This window comes from Rattus rattus, chromosome 12, assembly GCF_011064425.1.
Source record: "Rattus rattus isolate New Zealand chromosome 12, Rrattus_CSIRO_v1, whole genome shotgun sequence".
NCBI classification, from domain to species: Eukaryota; Metazoa; Chordata; class Mammalia; order Rodentia; family Muridae; genus Rattus; species Rattus rattus.
The window spans coordinates 89,170,211-89,187,942 of NC_046165.1; the positions used below are offsets into that span (position 1 = coordinate 89,170,211).

Below are 17,732 nucleotides of genomic sequence, written 5' to 3' on the forward strand. Positions count from 1 at the left end.
TCAAACGGAACTGGACCCTGGAGTCAGGGGCCGATGCAGAGGCCATGGAGGGTGCTATTGCTGGCTTGCTCCCCAAGCTTTCTCAGCCTGCTGCCGTTTAGACCCAGTCCCACCAGCCTAGGGAAGGTACCACCCACAATGGGCAGGGCTCCCCCAGGAACTAAGAAAATGCCCTACAGCCAGATCTTATGGAGGCATTTTCTCAGTTGAGGTTCCCTCCTCTGGAATGATTCCAGAGCAGCGACCAGGGAATATGAGGAAAGCCAAGGCAGGTTGCATGAGTTGGAGACAAAGTACACAGCTTTTACTGAATATCAAACCTCTCGAAATTCTCCATGAATGAGATATTTAAGTAACTAATAAAGCAAAATAGCATGGTAAGTACTCTCTCTCCTCAGCCGTCTGCTTGCTTTGATGTCAGGAGTGGCTGTGTTCACGCTACCTTATTGAAGCAGATTTTATAATTGGGCTCAGGAGGGAAGCACTCCCATTGGGGAGCAGAGCTCTCCATCTGAGTCCTGACCAATCAGGCTCAGGGGCCTAAGAATGCTTTTAAGAACTCGTAGATCATTTCCCTCTGTGCACTGAGCAGACCTGGTTGGATATATATGTATCATTATTATAGTCTTTTTCTAATAAAGTGTTTTCCCTGTACAGAAATTGTTGCTAGTAGCCTATCAGTTACATATACATGGCTGGCTCTCATCTCTAGAAAATTAAGTTAAGCTTTCACTTTGAGAGAGAGAGAGAGAGAGAGAGAGAGAGAGAGAGAGAGAGAGAGAGAGAGAGAGAGAAAAACTATTAGAACGTTTCTAGGTGCAGGTTAAATGCTGGCTTAAGTGTGCCTATGGGCAGCCTCTTTGTATTCTTACTCCTGCTTGTGAGACAGAGGCCGGATAGGCCGAGTGGAGGCCAGAAGTCTTTGCACTGGTAGACTTCCAGGCCTGCCTCAGTACCACGTCCACTTGATAATTCCGTCGGTGCATAGGATACCCATGGCACCTGTCACTTGAGGTAGAGGCAGGGTTACACAGTGGTGGCTCCTCAAGAGACCGATGCGCTCTTTCTGTATGTAACCTGGTCTAGATCCATGGCTTCCCAGGACTCAGCTTCTTTGTCTGTAAAATCCCATTGGGTTGCTAGAGGATGACATGAGTTAATGTTTGCAAACTGCTTGTTAATTTTGGCGTTGTTTGTGAGGTGTGAATGCGTGTGCTGTCTGGTGAAGGCAAGCCACGTATCCATGGTCTTAATGTAGCATCATGTGTCTAAGAGACGCGTTGTTTTCTTCGTTATGAGGTAGGAAAGGCCTGCACGTTTTGCTCTCTCTAAGGCAAGCATGACAAGGCCTTCGGTTGTCAGCATCTTACCGTAAAGGCTTTATACTTACCGTCTGCATGGGGACAGCTAGCTCACCAGCTGCACTGAGAACAATGGAAGGAAGGTGATTAGGGAATCCATTAGGCAGAATTTACGATTTTGTCATCACATTAACTCACTGGGTTTTTCATGTTTATAAAACTCATTAATTGAGGTTATGTTTATTGTCAGCTGAATTTTTTTCCCTGAAATATAATTTTATGTTAATTAGACTGTGTGATGTACTTTGCTTCATCCTTACAAGTATGTGAGTCATTTTGGTCCAATATTTCTTAGCAAAGTATAGTATCTTCAGGAGGACAGAGTTTTAAAAGACAAGCTCCTGTGTAAGTAAGCACACACATACACACACCCAATGTATGCAAACCGTGTCCTTCATTTTGTTGGTTTGTCTTGAGAAGGAAAGTTAATTTCAATCTCTCAGACACTTTGTAAGTGGCCAAAGATTTAACTTTTTAAAAATGTCTTCCAGTTTATTCTTTGATGATATAGTTCAGTGACCGTCACGATATTCTGTATTCATGGGTAGCCTGGTATTTTCACTGCTGTGGAGATGGGGAGTGAGTGTGCAAAACAATCTCAGATTTTTTTTTGTTGCACTTGGAGGAACTTATTTGAAACAATTAGAGGAAGATATTGGGAAGCATGCAGATATATGTTAGAGACTTCGTTTTACCTATTTACTGAAAACCCAGTGGGCATTTTCTTTCCTTTGGTGTAAAAACCTTTGGACTTTGGGACATGATCTGGCATTGAAGCTCAGGAAGTCCTATCTAGTGCCTGCTTACATCATAGTGAGCTAAGGTGAGGTATAGATATGAGTGAACTGCTTATGTCATAGCGAGCTAGGGCGATATGTGGATATAAGAGCAAACTGCTTATGTCATAGCTAGGGTGAGATATAGATATAAGATCGAAGTCTTCAGAGTTTTGGACAGAGCACATGGAGTGGTAGCAATTAAAAGAAACAAACTGGTATGGGCTAGAATGACCATGGGGCCTGAACTGTCCTCAGGAAAGCCAGGGTCTTTTAGAGGTCGGTGTGTAGGGTTAATGGAGTGGCCGGGAACGGGACATTTTTAATAAGGCAGAAAGCACATCCAGTGCCTTTGGGAAGAGGAAGTGTTCTGTCTGGGTACTTCTGTTAAACAACCAAACTATATCAAGGTCTGAACGTTTGTATTTCTTCCTCTAAGATGTGTTTTCAGTGAGTTACATTTTCTTCTTTCCACAGCCTCAAGTGTGGCATCTTCCTCGTTTGTTTAGGACTATGCTGTGAACCTCACCTATTGATCAGTCTCAGAGCTATCGAGACACTAAAGTTCGTAGGCCCTCCCTAAGAAGGGACCTCACACTGCTGTTATTTGAAAACCAAAGGATTCAAACTCAAAAGATCCACCCTTCTAAAGTGTCTGATTCAGTGTTTCCCAGTTAAAAGTACTCACAAAAATGTGTACATGACATCACTGTTACTTGGAAAACATTTCCTCACCACAGAAAAGGTGAGGTCACCCTCAGTCCAGCCTCAGAGCATCTCCAGGATGAGACAGCCTTCTGCATCTGCCTTCTCTAGCTTAGACTGATACAGCATCCAGTTTTATACACGTGCTAGATAGTGAGGTGACAGTGATGTCTCTGTTAGGTTGGGACCTTTGTGAGGAAAGGCTTTATTTCAGCTTATAGCTCGACATGACAGTCAGCCATTGAAAGAAGCAGGGCAGGAACCTGGAGGCAGGAGTTTGATTTGGGAGAATGCAGCTTACTCCCCCCTCACTCCCCGCCATGCCCCATCCAGGACTCTCTTCCCAGGGGTGGCACGGCCTCCAGTGAGCTGGGCCTCCCACATCAGTTGTTAATCAAGAACGTGGGGGCATATTTTCAACTGAGTTTCCCTTCTCAAAGGACTTGAGCTTGTGTCACATTGACGTAAGACCAGCCAGCACCCGTAAGAGGACTTAAGTGGAGGAAGATAGAGAGAGGGAAGGTAAGACGAAGTTTAACTCAGTAAGTGAGAGGCATGTGTAGGCATGGCACTGTGCCACGTGTGCCAGGTGGTAAGCAGAGGAGTCCAAAGGTCATGCCAGGGCCACAGAGTCGCTCAGACCTGCCCAATATGAAGGTCCCAGGTTCAGTCCCGGTCATTGCAAATGAATGAACAAATAAAAGGTAATTGAAGTAATTAATAATAATGGTAGTATGATAAAGGCCAGCTAATGTTTTTTTTTGTTTGTTCGTTTGTTTTGTTTTTGTTTTTTGTTTTTTTTGGTTGGTGATGTAGATTTTGAGTGGAAAGGTTGGTTCTGTCTTTGTGATATGAGAGCCCAGGCTGGCATGGACTCTACAGCTCTCCTGTTTCAGCCCGCCAGGGTCTCACAAGTGAGAGACTCCTCCACAAGTGGCATTCCTAGCCCTTCCTTTCTTTCCATTTTGAGGTAGGCTCTTGCTAAATTGCCAGAGTTGGCCCTGAACTCATTCTGTAGGTTAGGCAGGACTTGAACTTGTGATCCTCTCATCTTAGTGAGCCAACTACATGAGATGATAGTTCTCTGCCACCAGACCTGACTTTTGTATCTCTTTGAAAGCACATGTCTCATTTCTGTGCAGTTTTCCTAGGCTGAGGGTTTAGGTCCCTTGCCTATTGAATAGAGTAGTAAATTTTGGGGATTCTGGGAGTGGGAAATAGAAGTCTCAATAGTCTCGTGCTTGCCGATTGTGTCACATGTAAGGTTACAGGGATTTGCTAAACGTTCGTGGACTGCATAGCTAAACGTCCCTTAGCCCCTTCTCGTCTCTCAGTTTTCATTCTTGAGTGGTGGTTCTTACAGGGCTTGTAGCTGTGCTCGCTTGTGAGTTGGCCGTTTGACAGCATCTCTCTTCCCTGTTTGATAACAACCCTGTGACTGTCAGCGACTCCTGTTCTGTATTTGTAACTGTTGCAGAGTCATAACTGCAGGACACAGCCATAAACTGACAAAGCGCGGGAAATGAGGTGTGGCTGGGGTAGATGGGGCTGTGTATTTGGTCAGCCCTCTTGGCAATTTGCCTGCGTTACCTCTCTATTGCTGTGAAGACTCACTGCAGCCGAGTGTTCAATATGTAGAAGAGTTTATCAGTGCTTATGGTTCTAGAGGTAAGAGTCCATGGCCGTCATGGAAGGCGGCACGGTAGCAGGCATGATATGGAAGCAATAGCCAAGAGCTTACTTCTCATCCACACACACAAGGCAGAGAGCGATTGGGAATATAATGGCTTTTGAAACCTTGAAGCCTTCCTCCAGTGGCTCGCCTCCTCCAGTAAGGCCACACCCCTAATCCTTCCTAAAAAGTTCTAACAACTGGGGGCCAAGCATTCAAATGTATGAACCTATGAGGGTGATTATCATTCAGTCACCACACCGTGCGACTGTATTAACTATCGATATGCTGAGGCTTTTTTTAAACCATACTATCCTTAGAAATATTTGTTAAAGGTGAAAACCTATCATTGTTGAGTAGCCTTGTACCCGTGGAGCACTACGTCCATGCCAGTTTTGAGTTTGCAGAGCTTACTCAGTCTACAGTGAAAACCACATTCAAATCTGACAGAATCTGTTGGCATTTTATTTCTAATCATTATAATTTATCACAGGGGTGACCTGAACCTTTTGTATTGTTGAGTAATGATTTAGCCTATTTTCTCCATTTGCTGATACTCAGTTTTTAATTACTCATGGAGTGAAATTATTCTGCTAGGATGTCTTAAGAGTTCAGTGAGGGTTTTAGTAGTGCTCTGGGAGTTTTATGATGGGGCATTACATTGATGTACTAACTGAAAGTTAATAATGGAGAAAATGTGTTCTATCGACAAGTCAAATAGATGTTAGAAGTTAAGGTTTCATTTTATTGATTAGACGTTATTTTTGTTTAGCTGTCTGTAAAATAAACTGCCATCTAAGATTTAGCCACTAAGTATAGCTGTCTACTGAGAGCTTCATTTGCATGTCTAGTAATGCTTCAGACGTCACAAAGCGCAAACTGAAATCCCCATCTTTCTGACCCGTAATCCCCTCGTATATTTGGTTAGTAGTAAATCTGTCTTTCCAGTTAGGCCAAAGACTTTGGGGTCATTGCGGGCTCACCAGTGATTTGTCCTGAGGGCATCCTGGGGGTCATTCACGCCCTAGTCCATGTGTCCAACCAAGGTTGCCAAGCCTGTTCTCTTCGCCCTCCAGCCTTCTGCCAGCCCATCTCTTCGGTCCTGTCTTGGGAACACTCCTGGATAATGGGCCAGGGCACCTGCAGTACCAGCAGGCCTCCCTGCTCTACCTTCCTCTGCACAGCCTCGGCACGGCAGCTGTGGTAAAAGCCAGCAGCAGCTCAGCTGCCCTTCAGTCACTGTGGTCTACTGACATTTTGCTGCTTACTCACCTCTCTCTGTGCTCCCTGTGGGCAGCCCTCTGTCCCCTCCATGTCCTCTTCCCTGTGCATCCAAGGGCCCTCCTGTCCTCTTCCCTGTGCATCCAAGGGCCCTCCTGTCCTCTTCCCTATGCATCCAAGGGCCCTCCTGTCCTCTTCCCTATGCATCCAAGGGACCTCCTGTCCTCTTCCCTGTGCATCCAAGGGCCCTCCTGTCCTCTTCCCTGTGCATCCAAGCATCCAAGGGCCCTCCTGTCCTCTTCCCTGTGCATCCAAGGGCCCTCCTGTCCCTCTTCCCTGTGCCCAAGGGCCCTCCTGTCCCTATTCCCCTCCAAGGGCCCTCTGTCCTCTTCCCCCTGGGGGACCTCCTGTGCTCCCCTGTCTGTCCTCTTCCCTATGCATCCAAGGGGTCCTCCTGTCCTCTTCCCTGTGCGTCCAAAGGGCCCTCCCCTGACTCTTGCCTCATCGTGGATTCTTCCTTTCCTGAATTGGTGCACGATTTCCCTCGCCTCCAGTCCTTCTTTAAATGTCACTTTGTTCAGGCCTGCTGGGACCCCCTACTTCAGCACGGCTCTCTGTTGTTTCACTCTGTTCTTTGTTTCATGAGGTTGTAACACAGGACGTTTATCTGTCATGTTCATCTGTTGTTCCGTGTATTCTGTATCCTCCTGGGTTCTCTTCAGTTTAGTTGGACTAGGTCTGGAACATAGCAAGTGTTTCGTAATCTGCCCCTTATTGGTGTAATATATATTATATTGGTATAATACAATATTATATATAATAACAAATATTAATAGCATGTATAGAAGACTCTCTCTCAACAGAGATTTCTTCTTTCTCCCTGGCAGTGAGAGCTCAAACTGGAGAGCCTCACATGTGCGGGGCAGCTGCTCACACAGCTACACAGGACCTTAAGTGATGGTTTGAAAGTTATTTTTAGCATGATTATTACCACCATACAAATACATTTCAGAGCAATGGACTGTTACACAGAACTTTGTTCCTCCCGTAAGTGTGAGTCAATGATGAGTTTGCATGCCGCGTTTTCTAGTAAAATCATAAACTTTCCACAAAGCCAGAGTATACATTGAAACAAGGGCTGTTGGTTGAGTTTGTGGAAGAGAGGCCTAAACTATTCCTGTAACCTTTGCCCTCTGAACCTTTGTCTCAGGGATGGCTCTGTTATGAGAACTGTTAGTATTGAGGTGGTCATTGTATATGGTTGGGAGCATGGAGGTCTATGGGTATCAGGTTTTCATACTGAAACATGAAGTTGTACGTTCTAATTCACAAGGTCTTCTGATGGAAAAACTTTACTTGTTAGGTTAATACATTGTTTATATGGGCGTCCCCCACCACACTCTGATTCTTCACCTAAGCCCCTGGTCCTGGTGGTGCTGCACAGGTCCTCTCAGATTCTGGGCAAGGGTTGTTATGCTCAGACAACCCTATGGCCTGGCAGATCCCCCAGGTTCTTTTATAAAAAAAAAATGTATTTTTAGTGTGTTGAGAGAGAGAGAGAGAGAGAGAGAGAGAGAGAGAGAGAGAGAGAGAGAGAGAGAGCGTGCATGTGCACACGCGTGTTTGTGTGAGAGTTCGGGTGCTGTGGAGACTAGATGAGGGAGTCAGTTGCCGGGAGCCACAGTTACAGATGGTTGTGAGTGGCCCCACATGGGTGACAGGAACTGAAGTTGGATTCTGCGAGATTAGCCAGTGCTTTTAGCTGCCGAGCCATCTCTTTAGGCCCCCAACTCCCAGAATCTTAAATCTCATCATAACTGCTTCATTTAAAAATAGTTGATTAAGTAGAAATAGCCACCAAAAGATTAAGCAACAATTTTAGTCAAAGGACATTGCCCCGATGGGGTGTTTTAGTACATGGAACAGTTTGCCCACCTCATTAACGCCAGTACAATTGAAAGACGATTTTAATGCTGCTAACAAAGTCGTTCTCAGTTGAGCACCTTTGTGTCAGATCACAGATCGCACTCTCGGAGTTTATGTTCCCAGCAGCTCTGCATGGCAGGTGCTTTAACCTCATTTTCTTAAACAAAAGCAATCCGACTCATCTGTGGTTTGTCTGTTTCTGCCTGGCTAGGGACATAGACCTCTCGGTGCTGATAGCAGCGAAGGTTGCCTCTCCCACATAATCACATGATCTCACGACCACAGACATGCGATGGCTGGACTGTGCAGTGAGACTGGACAGTGTACTCAGCCCGGTGCCCAGTGCTTGGGTGGATGGCATGCTTTCTTATGTACCATATTTTTAGCTAGTTTATTGTGACACAGCCTCACTGCAAACCAGGAGCTGTGTGTGTCCATTCGGTCCTTGAGCCTTAGTTTCCCCGTCACACATCCCCGTTGTCCCCCAGTCTCTAGGTTCTCCCTAGGTTTTACAAATTTTATATTTCATGCTCTGAATTTTCTATAAGTATCAGCAAATACTTACTTTAAAGTAATGGCTTTACTTAAGAACTTAGCAATTGCTATGAATAAATACTGTTTTATAGATCAACTAAGAGTTATCCCACTGTTAGTAAGAGCTAATTATTTTGACACATTGACCGACTTCTTTCCAGGCATTAATTAAGCTAATTAAATGTCTGAATACCTTTGTGATACCTCGAACATGAGAGGTAGCTCTCACACATGTTCCATTTCTTTTTCTTAGCCTTTGGGTCTCCGTGATGAAATATTTCCAGGTTACATTCCTAAAAGTAGTAAGTCTAACAGGAGGCAATGGCTTCTGTTTCACCTCAGGTTAGATTAGAGGCTGATTCTTCGCCCGCCTTTCCTGAGAATGTCAGGGTCAAGTGCCAGGGTCTTCCCTGCCCTCCTACCCGTTTCCTTCCCTGGCCTCTCATCCTCCACTTCTTTACCATGGTCAGCTGCAGCTACATCAGTCACTCATCGCTAAGAAACCCTTTTCCTAGTATGGACCATTTGAAAGACTCTGCAGCCTTTAACCAGTTCATTTTTTTTTAATTAGGAAAAGAAATGTGTGCCTGTGTGTTTTTGTGTAAGAACATTTCGAGAAAGAGATTTATTATGTAGTCTAGGTTGGTTTTTAATTCGGATGCTGGTAATACATACACCAGGCTACTATACCCAGCAAGAATAAATTCTGAAATCAACTTACTTTTATTTTAAAATGTGTTTCAAACAACAACAACAAACCATAGGGGGAATTTTCAAGGTGAAAAGCATGTGCAGAAAGTTTAATCAAGAAAGACTAGACAGTCTTTGATAATCACATTCCCATGGAATGTTGTCAAATGGCCTTTGCATGTAACTTAAGTTAGTTATATCGCCTTGTCTGAGTTTGGCTTCTGTATACAACCCGTTCTTCCAGCAGGCCGGTGCCTCTCTATGTGGTAGGCTTTCTCTGTTCATTAACCTCCTCAATGAAGAGTTTTACAGCCAAAATGGAAGCTGGCCAATGTTTTATTGTTAGTGCAGTGATGCAATTAGACATACAAGGTTTATTTATTAGGGCCGAATCGTGTAACAATGCCTCGAAGAAGAGAACAGAGATTCGTAAGCAGCCACCTGTGTGTGAGGCTGCCTGTGGACAGAGCGTTCCTAGGATGGTGCTCCCCGTCGTGAACACTTGCTTAGATTTACTGATGACAACAGCCAAAGCGTTCATTCTGATTGCCATTCCTAGTGAAGCGTTATAAGGAAACAATGGTGTCTTACTCGGGTAAGTGATGATGTTGGAGAAGTGCAATACATACTTCTGAAAACGTTTGTATCCTTGATATAAGCAATGTAGAGAGACGATGAAAACTATGTGCTTTGCTGAGTTTGCCCGAGGCAGAGAGCTTCGTCGCAGTGAGGAACTTAACAGAGGTGGGGAACCTCGCCCAGGTCTCTGCTCAGCCTTGTGTGCACTGTGCATGTCCACATTATTTCACTCAAAGAAAGGCCTTCTTTCTTTGCCTGTTAGAAGTTGGGTCACTTTGGGGTATTCGATCTGGTCTTCTTAATGTGATTGACCAGGGCGAACAATCAGTATGGCTTTGTGAAGTTATTCAGAAAGTTGGGGACTATTTGAAAGATACTGAAATTCCAGGTCTTTCATAAAAGCTGGAGGACATAGTAAACTAACAAAACCTTATGCTCCACAGAGCTCTTGTCAGGTAAAGAGAGTACAGCTGACCCACAGTTTAGACACAGCTTAGAAAAACATAAGAAGGGGTATTGTCTCCTAATATCCGTGCTGAATGGTGCCTTCTCCTTTGTTCACATTCTGTGACATCCTTCTCTGCCACGGTTTAGAGCAAAGACTGACTTTTAGAGAGTTTATATTGGTGAAGGTCAAACTTGAGATCCGAACTTGAAATCTCCTTGTTAAGTCACTGTTTAGAAGTCAGCAAGGCTATAATTCCTTTAGAGTTAGCAGAACTGGCACAGGGTGGTGAGGTGCCAGTAATTAAGGGTATCCTTAATTAAACACTACACTGAGCGTCATAAAGATATTACAGATTTTTCTTAGGTCTCTGTTGTAGCAGTTCACATAGTAGGGGACTTCTGATATTCAAAATAATTGCATAAATAATCGATGTCACCAGGATAGCCAAGCAATGTCTGTCTAGTAATGATATTAGAAAAGCATTTTACAGTTTTAAAGAACACTTTTGTATCTTCCAACAGTTTTCATTAGTTCTGACAAATAATTAGATGCTATACATATATTTTTATATTTAACAAGTTTGCTCACATGACAGAACGCCAACATAAGAAGTATCCTTAACATCTAGAAAAGCCTGAGTCAGGTCCCAGTACAGAGGTAGAACACAGGCCAGTCCCGTTATGTGGTTGAGGATCCCACACAGGCTGCAGAAGGCTGAAAACAACAGGGCCCTGAAGGGGACACCACATAAGTAAAGGAAGTCTGTACACATCTTTGTTTCAGCATTTAAAAGAAGAAACAAAGTCATTCCAACAGATTTGCCAAGCCTGGTGACCCAGCTACACACACACACACTCTGGCACTTGAAGGCCGCAGTGCAGGTGACCACTGGTAACTTCCCCATACTGAGACCCCACAAGGACACCCTGAGGCATAAGCCATGTGGACAGCTGCAGTGGGACATTCTCTTCAGATTACTGAATCAGAAGCAGCTTGGTTCTTGGGGATTGGGCAGAGCCACACACGCTCAGGTGGGGCTTCCTGGATGCAAGGCCTAGGAGTACCTGCTTAGCCGTGCACGCGGGGGCATTTCTCACAGCTGCACAGTGCCCGTGGCTCAGGATACCCTAAGATGATTTGCTAGTTGGCTCTTTGTTGTGGCGGCCAGTTGGAGGTTGGGAGGAATTAGCTGGGATCCAGGGGTGTTCAAGGACTTCCGCTAGTGTTAGTCTTCGGCTTGAGTTGTGTTTTAACAGTCTTGAAATGAGGTCCCTGGCTCCCTCTGCCACAAAGTTAAGGAATGTGAATTCAACCATGATGTCCTTTTATAGGTCTTCTAGTGTTTGTGTGCCTCAAAAAGAGGCATCCTCACTAGGAACTCACGGTAGAGAATACTCCAGAGGTACAGCTCTTATGTCTGGTCCTCGCTCATCTCCAGGGTCACACAGTTCAGGGTGCCACGCAGCGTGGTTCTCCCGGGAGATGGAGTGTGTACAGACCGCCCAGAGTCTGCAGTCTTCAGCTCTGTTTGGCCCAAGAAGCAGGTTCTACAGCTTAACATCTCTGGATGACTCTCTTTGAATGACGACAGTAAGAGAGGGTGTTTGCCAACTGGGTGCTTCTCTGCTCATGAAACTTGCAGAGTGTTTGAAGCTCTCTGTAGACTGCTCCGAGGGCCACAGAATTGGGTAAACTCTGGCGGCATTGTGGAAATATCCATGCAGTCCGAGGATGTTTGGGTGCTGCAGGCGGGACTGGATCTCCACTTCTCTTCACAGCTCACGTCCTATCCCTGCCTTCTCCAGCTGTGTTATACGTAGCACCTTCAGGGCCAGTATAAACTCGCTTTGCTTCTCCCTTGCCAAATACACGTTTCCCTTACCTAGTGAGTGGCCATTGTCAAAATCTTCCAACGTTCACTGCCCTTTTTTTTTTATTTTATTTTATTATATTATTTATTTTATTTTTTGAGTCTTCAGTTTTCTCCTTTGTTGCCTGCTCCTTTTCAGAATTATTTCCAGCGGCTGCAGGCTGTGGCTGCTCACTCTTCTGGGGGTGACTGAGCCGGGAAGACAGGCTGGCAGCTGGTAACGGCTTTAGCACTGGCTTCTGACCTGAGACAGGTTTCTGTCCCTGTGGAGGGACACACTGAGAGGACTTGGAAGGACACAGGGCCCACTGGGCCTGGCCGCTGCTAGCTGATCCTGGGTTCTGAGAGGGAGTCTGCTCAGCCACCAAGACTCACTTCAGACGGAAGGGAACTGTGGTCCTAACAGGCCTGGAGACACGGTTTCCTTTGTATCTGTCCTCGTCACCCACAGGTGGGATCCTGCTGCTGACCGAGGCCTCAAGTACCCGGTAGCTCCGGTTCTGTCCTTTTTGATCTTTTTAAAATGGAAGGGGGAAGCCTCAGGAGTGGTCAGGAATGTTTGTGTGCACTTCTTTCTTCCTCCCATAAACTCTTACTCCAAACCACAGACACTTGTGGCTAAATAGACGATCAAAGATAAGCAAAAGGTGGGGTCACAAGAAGCTTTAGTTAGGTCCTCAGAAGCTGTTGGAAGTCAGCAGTTCCACGTGAGCACAGGGTTCCTGGAGATTATCAGCTAATTATGAAGCACAGTGGCCGGAAAAGCTCTGACTGCAAAGCACCAAAACTGCTGTTTGGCCCAGATTCCCACCCACTGCCTTCTAAGTGAGTGAACTCCACAGTGGAGAGTGTAGATTTTAAATTATTCTTAATACTGTCTCAAAAGGCCAGTTTCCCAAGAATGCAAGAAGAGAATTTATTGGTAAAACATTACAGAAAGACTGGTTTTATATTATTGATCTGATACGTTGTCTTATTCTTTGTTATTGATAATTATATAAAAACATTATGGCTTTATACTATGTCTCTAAGTACACCATTTTAAAAAAAAATCATTTTAGACCAAAGGGGAAGACTTTTCCCACAGTATGGTAAAGCATTTTTGTTTGTTTGCTTTTCATTTTCGTTTTGCTTTTTCTCCAGCATTGAGGTGATTTTGGAGTCCCAGTGCACCTTCCCAAGATATTAGCTTATAAAAGAATTTTCCCCCCTTCTCTTTTTATTAAGGAGAGCCATGTGTATACTGAAGTCATTTGCAGACTCACAGGTGACTTCCTAGTTTATATTCCAGTAGCAGCCCTAAAGTCCACGTCGTTAGCGTCCCGGTGTCTGACGGTGGTGAGGTGCCTGCCATGTGAACACCGGCTGACATCGTGTACCAGAAGGCTGCTGCAGATGCCACACAGGTCCATTTCATCTCTGCCACAGGCCTTTAAGTATGTTATTCCTTTCCCAGTGTTGAGGAATCACAGGTCACACTGCTTCATTTCTGTAGCTGACTATAGTTCTTTTCTCCCAGAAAAGCAGTTACTGGCTGAGCAGGTCCTAACCTCACTTTTCTAAGGATGCATCGATTAGAAGACCTAAGGACAGACCACCCTAGGATGGGATGCTGGGATGCTCACTGGGCAGCTTGGACAGGATCACTCGTATTCTCACGGCGTCCTCTCCTCCTGAGTAGACTGGCAAGTGCTTCCTTGGCTCTTTGTGACAACTACTCCTTCCCTCTCCATCCTGGACTGAAGGGGTTAAGGGATCAGGTGAAATTTGAGTTCTGCTGACTTGGTGAGATAACAGACTTTTAGAACACACAAAAACACCTCCTGGGGATTTACTGTGCAGACTGCTAAAAAGAATCCGGCACATTATCAGCTGAGGAGATGGACCAGAGGTCAATTCCCAGAAGCCATTAGAACAGCCAGGTATGGTGACACTCATTTGCAGTCCCAACACTGGGGGTGCAGAGTAACCAGCCTAGCCTTGGAGAGTTGCAGGCCAAAGCTAGAACCTGCCTCAGAAACAGGTGGCTGGCCTCTGAGGAATGAGAGCAACGCCTGTCCTTTGGCTCCCACACACATATGTGCATATATAAATATCATCTGCCACATTAGAGAATTAGCTGCATGCAATATTACTGTTGTATGGCATCAGGCTCAGCAGGAATTTTAAAGGGAAATGTTACCTCATGTGAGTTGCATCCTCCATAACCTGCATAAATTCCCCCTGTGCAATAGGAAGACACAGTAACTAAGGACAGGTAGAGTGCAGGTGAGCTCTGTTCCGCCTCTTTGTGCTGATGGGCCAGTGTATGCCCTGGCATGCTGGATAGCAGACCTCTCTCTTCCCAACTGTGCAGCAGGGTATGAGCAGCTCCCTGAATGTGAATGCAGCTCCCAGAATATTCTGAGCTGAAGAGACAGCCATCTTGCAGAACTCAAGCACACATTGTTGGGTCTTATGGAAGAAACACTCTTTGTAGCCTAAGGGGTCAAAGGGAATATGACTGTGCAGTTGTTGCTAGGCATGACTTTTGAACCGAATTCTGGAGAAAGATAATATTAAGTGAATTCAAGAGGAACTAAAAAGAGTATTAAATATTTGGTAACTTATGTGTAGAGAAGTAAGTTCTAATCAAATAGTTATCTTTAGAATCTTCCTATTTCCTAGTTTTAAAGTTTTGGTCGCTGAGAACAAGAGTTAAGTCAAGTATGGACTGAAGAGAAATGTGTATTAGCCGAAGAGAGATTCTGGTGACCCCCGATAAACATCTGAATTAACGGAAATTTTGGTTTTTTAAATTAGTCTTATTATAGAACACCAGCCTGTTCTTTGAGAAGTGCACGTGGGCTGTGTGCTAGGCTGTGGTAAGTTAGACTGCATGATAACCGAGGGTAAACATGGGAGCCTGAAAGCCACACGCCCTCCCATGTGGTCCGGCTGGCCGTGGACACTGTTCTGAACGCACTGTGCAGATCGACCCCCTCGGTTCCCAGCAACCCTAGGGAGAAAGACAGTTGCAAATGGAAACTAAGCAGTGTCTCACAGCTCCTAAGTAGGTGAGCCGTGTCTCAGAGTCAGCTGTCCAGCGTGGAGCTCTGTTCCTGCAGCCTCGTTCTCATCTGTGTAACTACTGAAGGTGTGAAGTTCAGAGCCCAATCCCAGTAACCGAGAGCGGTTGTTTGAAAATTCTGAATTGGAGTCTGCTTCAGCCCAAGCCTTTTGATTTCTGTACGGAAGTCGTGTACTGTCATACAATAATTCACCCCTAATTTTATACAAAGTAGATTACCAGGAAATCATTGACTCCTACATTTTATATTTGAATTGAGTGTCCGTGAGGGATGTGCACAGGTCTCCCTGTGCAGCCTGGTTTCAGTTTTGAGCAGTAGGCATTTGAGGCTCAGGGAAGGGTTGAGATGGCCTGGGTAGATTGGAAGGTGCTAAGGGAGTTTTACGGGTAGAGAGAATTGTGGGTACCAGAAGAGTCCCCCCGGGAAGTCCTCGGTTGTTGGTTTGCAGTTGTGAGGCAGAACATTGATTTGAGGTGGGCCTGAGTGGTTGACTTGTTACCTGTCAGTGGATCTTGTGTGTACCCCATAGGACCTGTGGCCCTCTGTTGTGACATGCAGGGATTTTAAAAAGTCTGAGTATGTTATCCATAAAAGATACTTTGTAATAAAAAGATTCCTGCATTTTCTATCAAGTCCTGGCACGTCACCTCCTCCTGGTTTAGATTGCGTCATCAGAGCTCCCACCACAGGCTTTGAGAACTTAGTTTTGGAGGGAAGGTGTCCTGGCCACCTGCATGCTTCCTCCATCCAGCACTGGGAATCATGTGACTCATATTTTCTATTTGCTGTGGCTTCCAGGAAGCTGGGATGTGTTTCCTTTTAATTATAGTAACTTTATTAGCCTGTGCATTTGATGAGGGGAGCTTCTTCTCCAAGTCTCTGCAGCAGAAGCTGTAGAAGAAACTGGTGAGTGCTACTGAAGTCACATTGTTTGCAAGCAGTGTGCACTTGGCGGGCAGTGTCCTCGGCTTTTCCCAGACTTTCAGTGACTTCTGCCAGGGACCCCCCTCACACCCACAAGACCCTAAGAACTACTCTCAGGGAGGTGGATGCTTTTAGTGGCCTGACTGTAAGCCTCTGATAACCATTGATAGCAGTCACAGTGTCAGTCAAACCCTTACCTTATACCATCTCACCTGTCCGTTTATCCAGGAGTTAAAATGAACACCCATAATGTTACCAGTATCTAGTCTTGAAAACACCAGAGGATTGCCCGTGTTTTTATGCCAAGTATGGGCCAACTGCATTTATTTTTTTAATTTTTTTATAATTTTTTAAATATTTGTCTTTAATCTTTTTTTTACAGTCCAGTCATTATCACTCTCCCAGTCCATCCTCCGACAGTTCCTCATTCCATTCCTCCTCCCCTCATCCCCAAGAGGATGTCCTCCCAACCTCCAACCCCCACCAGGTCTCTCCACTCCCTGGGGCCTCAAGTCTTTTGAGGGTTGGGTCCATCTTCTCTCACTGAGGCCAGGGCAGGCCGTCCTCTGCTGTGTATGTGTTGGGGCCTTGGACCAGCTGGTGTATGCTGCCTGGTTGGTGGCTCCGTATCTGAGAGATCTTGGTGGTCTGGGTTATCTTTTAAAAAAGACTTGTATGTATGTATGTAAGTATGTATGTATGTGTGTGTATGTGTGTGTGTGTGTGTATCTGTATGTGTACGTTACTGTATGTTTCTGTGAGTGTGTACAGATGTTTGTACATGGGCATGAGTGTATGCACAGAGATCAAAAGAGGATGCTAGTTTCTGCCGAGCTGAAGGTGCAACTGCATGTGAGACACCTGGCTTGGTCTGAGGGTGCTGGGCTCTTAACTCTAGCCTGATGAGTAGACTGTCTGCACTTAACTCCCGAGCCATTTTTCCAGTCCAGGACCTAACTAGTGAGCAGTGATTCATTACCAAATTGTATTTATACTCAGCATGTTTCAACTGTAATAAAAATCAATACATGGAAAAGTCTTAAATTGTCTTCTTTAGTTTTAAACGTAAACAGAATAGATTACATAATCCTAGCCATCTCTCTGATATATTTGTATGTTAATTAGGAGCTGGAACTCTCCCAAAATGTATGAAATTATTTGAATTATTCAACTGTTTAAAATAGGCAAGACAAACTTACTGCAACTAATCTTAAAACTGAAAATGTAAAGTGCTTCAAAATCCAGAGCAATTGGTAGAGAATCCATAGCAGCTTTTCATGCAACTGGTGCCTTAGGATACGGCGACCCCAGCAACGCCGTAGGAAGCATCCTTTAGCTGTGTGTAAAGGGCACATAAGGAGTGTAAGTGAATCGTGTGTTCACCCCCAGATGACCCACTATGGATATAAAAATATTCCCAAATCTGAAATCTGAGAAGGGATACCCATTCCACCTTGGCTCCATGCCCTAAACCTCACCAAGATTAAACTCCATAGCTGCCATTTTAACTGTTTTTATGGCTCTCAGATGTAGGTTAGATTAGCAGGTATTCTGCATACATGCTACAGCCTAAGGAGAATATGTAGTATGTTTGGTTTTATGGTGTTTTTTGGTTGTTTTTGTGTTGTTATTCTTTCTTTCTTCCTTTCTTCTTTCTTTTTCTTTTCTTTTTTTCTAACCATTTCCTTGAAACAAGAAATTATAAGTGGACCTAGCGAGATGGTTCAGTAGGTAAGAGCATTTGCCAATTCAGATCTAGTAACCACATAAAAACCGGGCATTGGTGCCTTCTAACTCCAGTGCTAGGAGACAGAGACCCGAGGATCCAGCCAACTTGGTTGAAATAGCAACTGTCCCATTCAGGAAGCAGCCTTGTCTCAGAAACAAGACCCCAGATATACAATGCAGCACAGTAGAGGAAGACACCTGATGTTACCTCTGCTTCTACCTACACA

The 17,732-nt window shown here is 44.9% G+C and overlaps 1 protein-coding gene and 1 pseudogene across 1 annotated transcript in view; one reads left to right on the forward strand and one right to left on the reverse strand.

Annotated features, from left to right (window-relative positions):
* Positions 1-17,732, forward strand: part of Ube2e2 (ubiquitin conjugating enzyme E2 E2) — a 270,161-nt gene that overhangs the window by 21,006 nt on the left and 231,423 nt on the right. The gene's annotated exons all lie outside the window — the stretch shown is intronic.
* LOC116913860 overlaps positions 11,040-17,732 on the reverse strand; it is a 156,925-nt pseudogene continuing 150,232 nt past the window's right edge.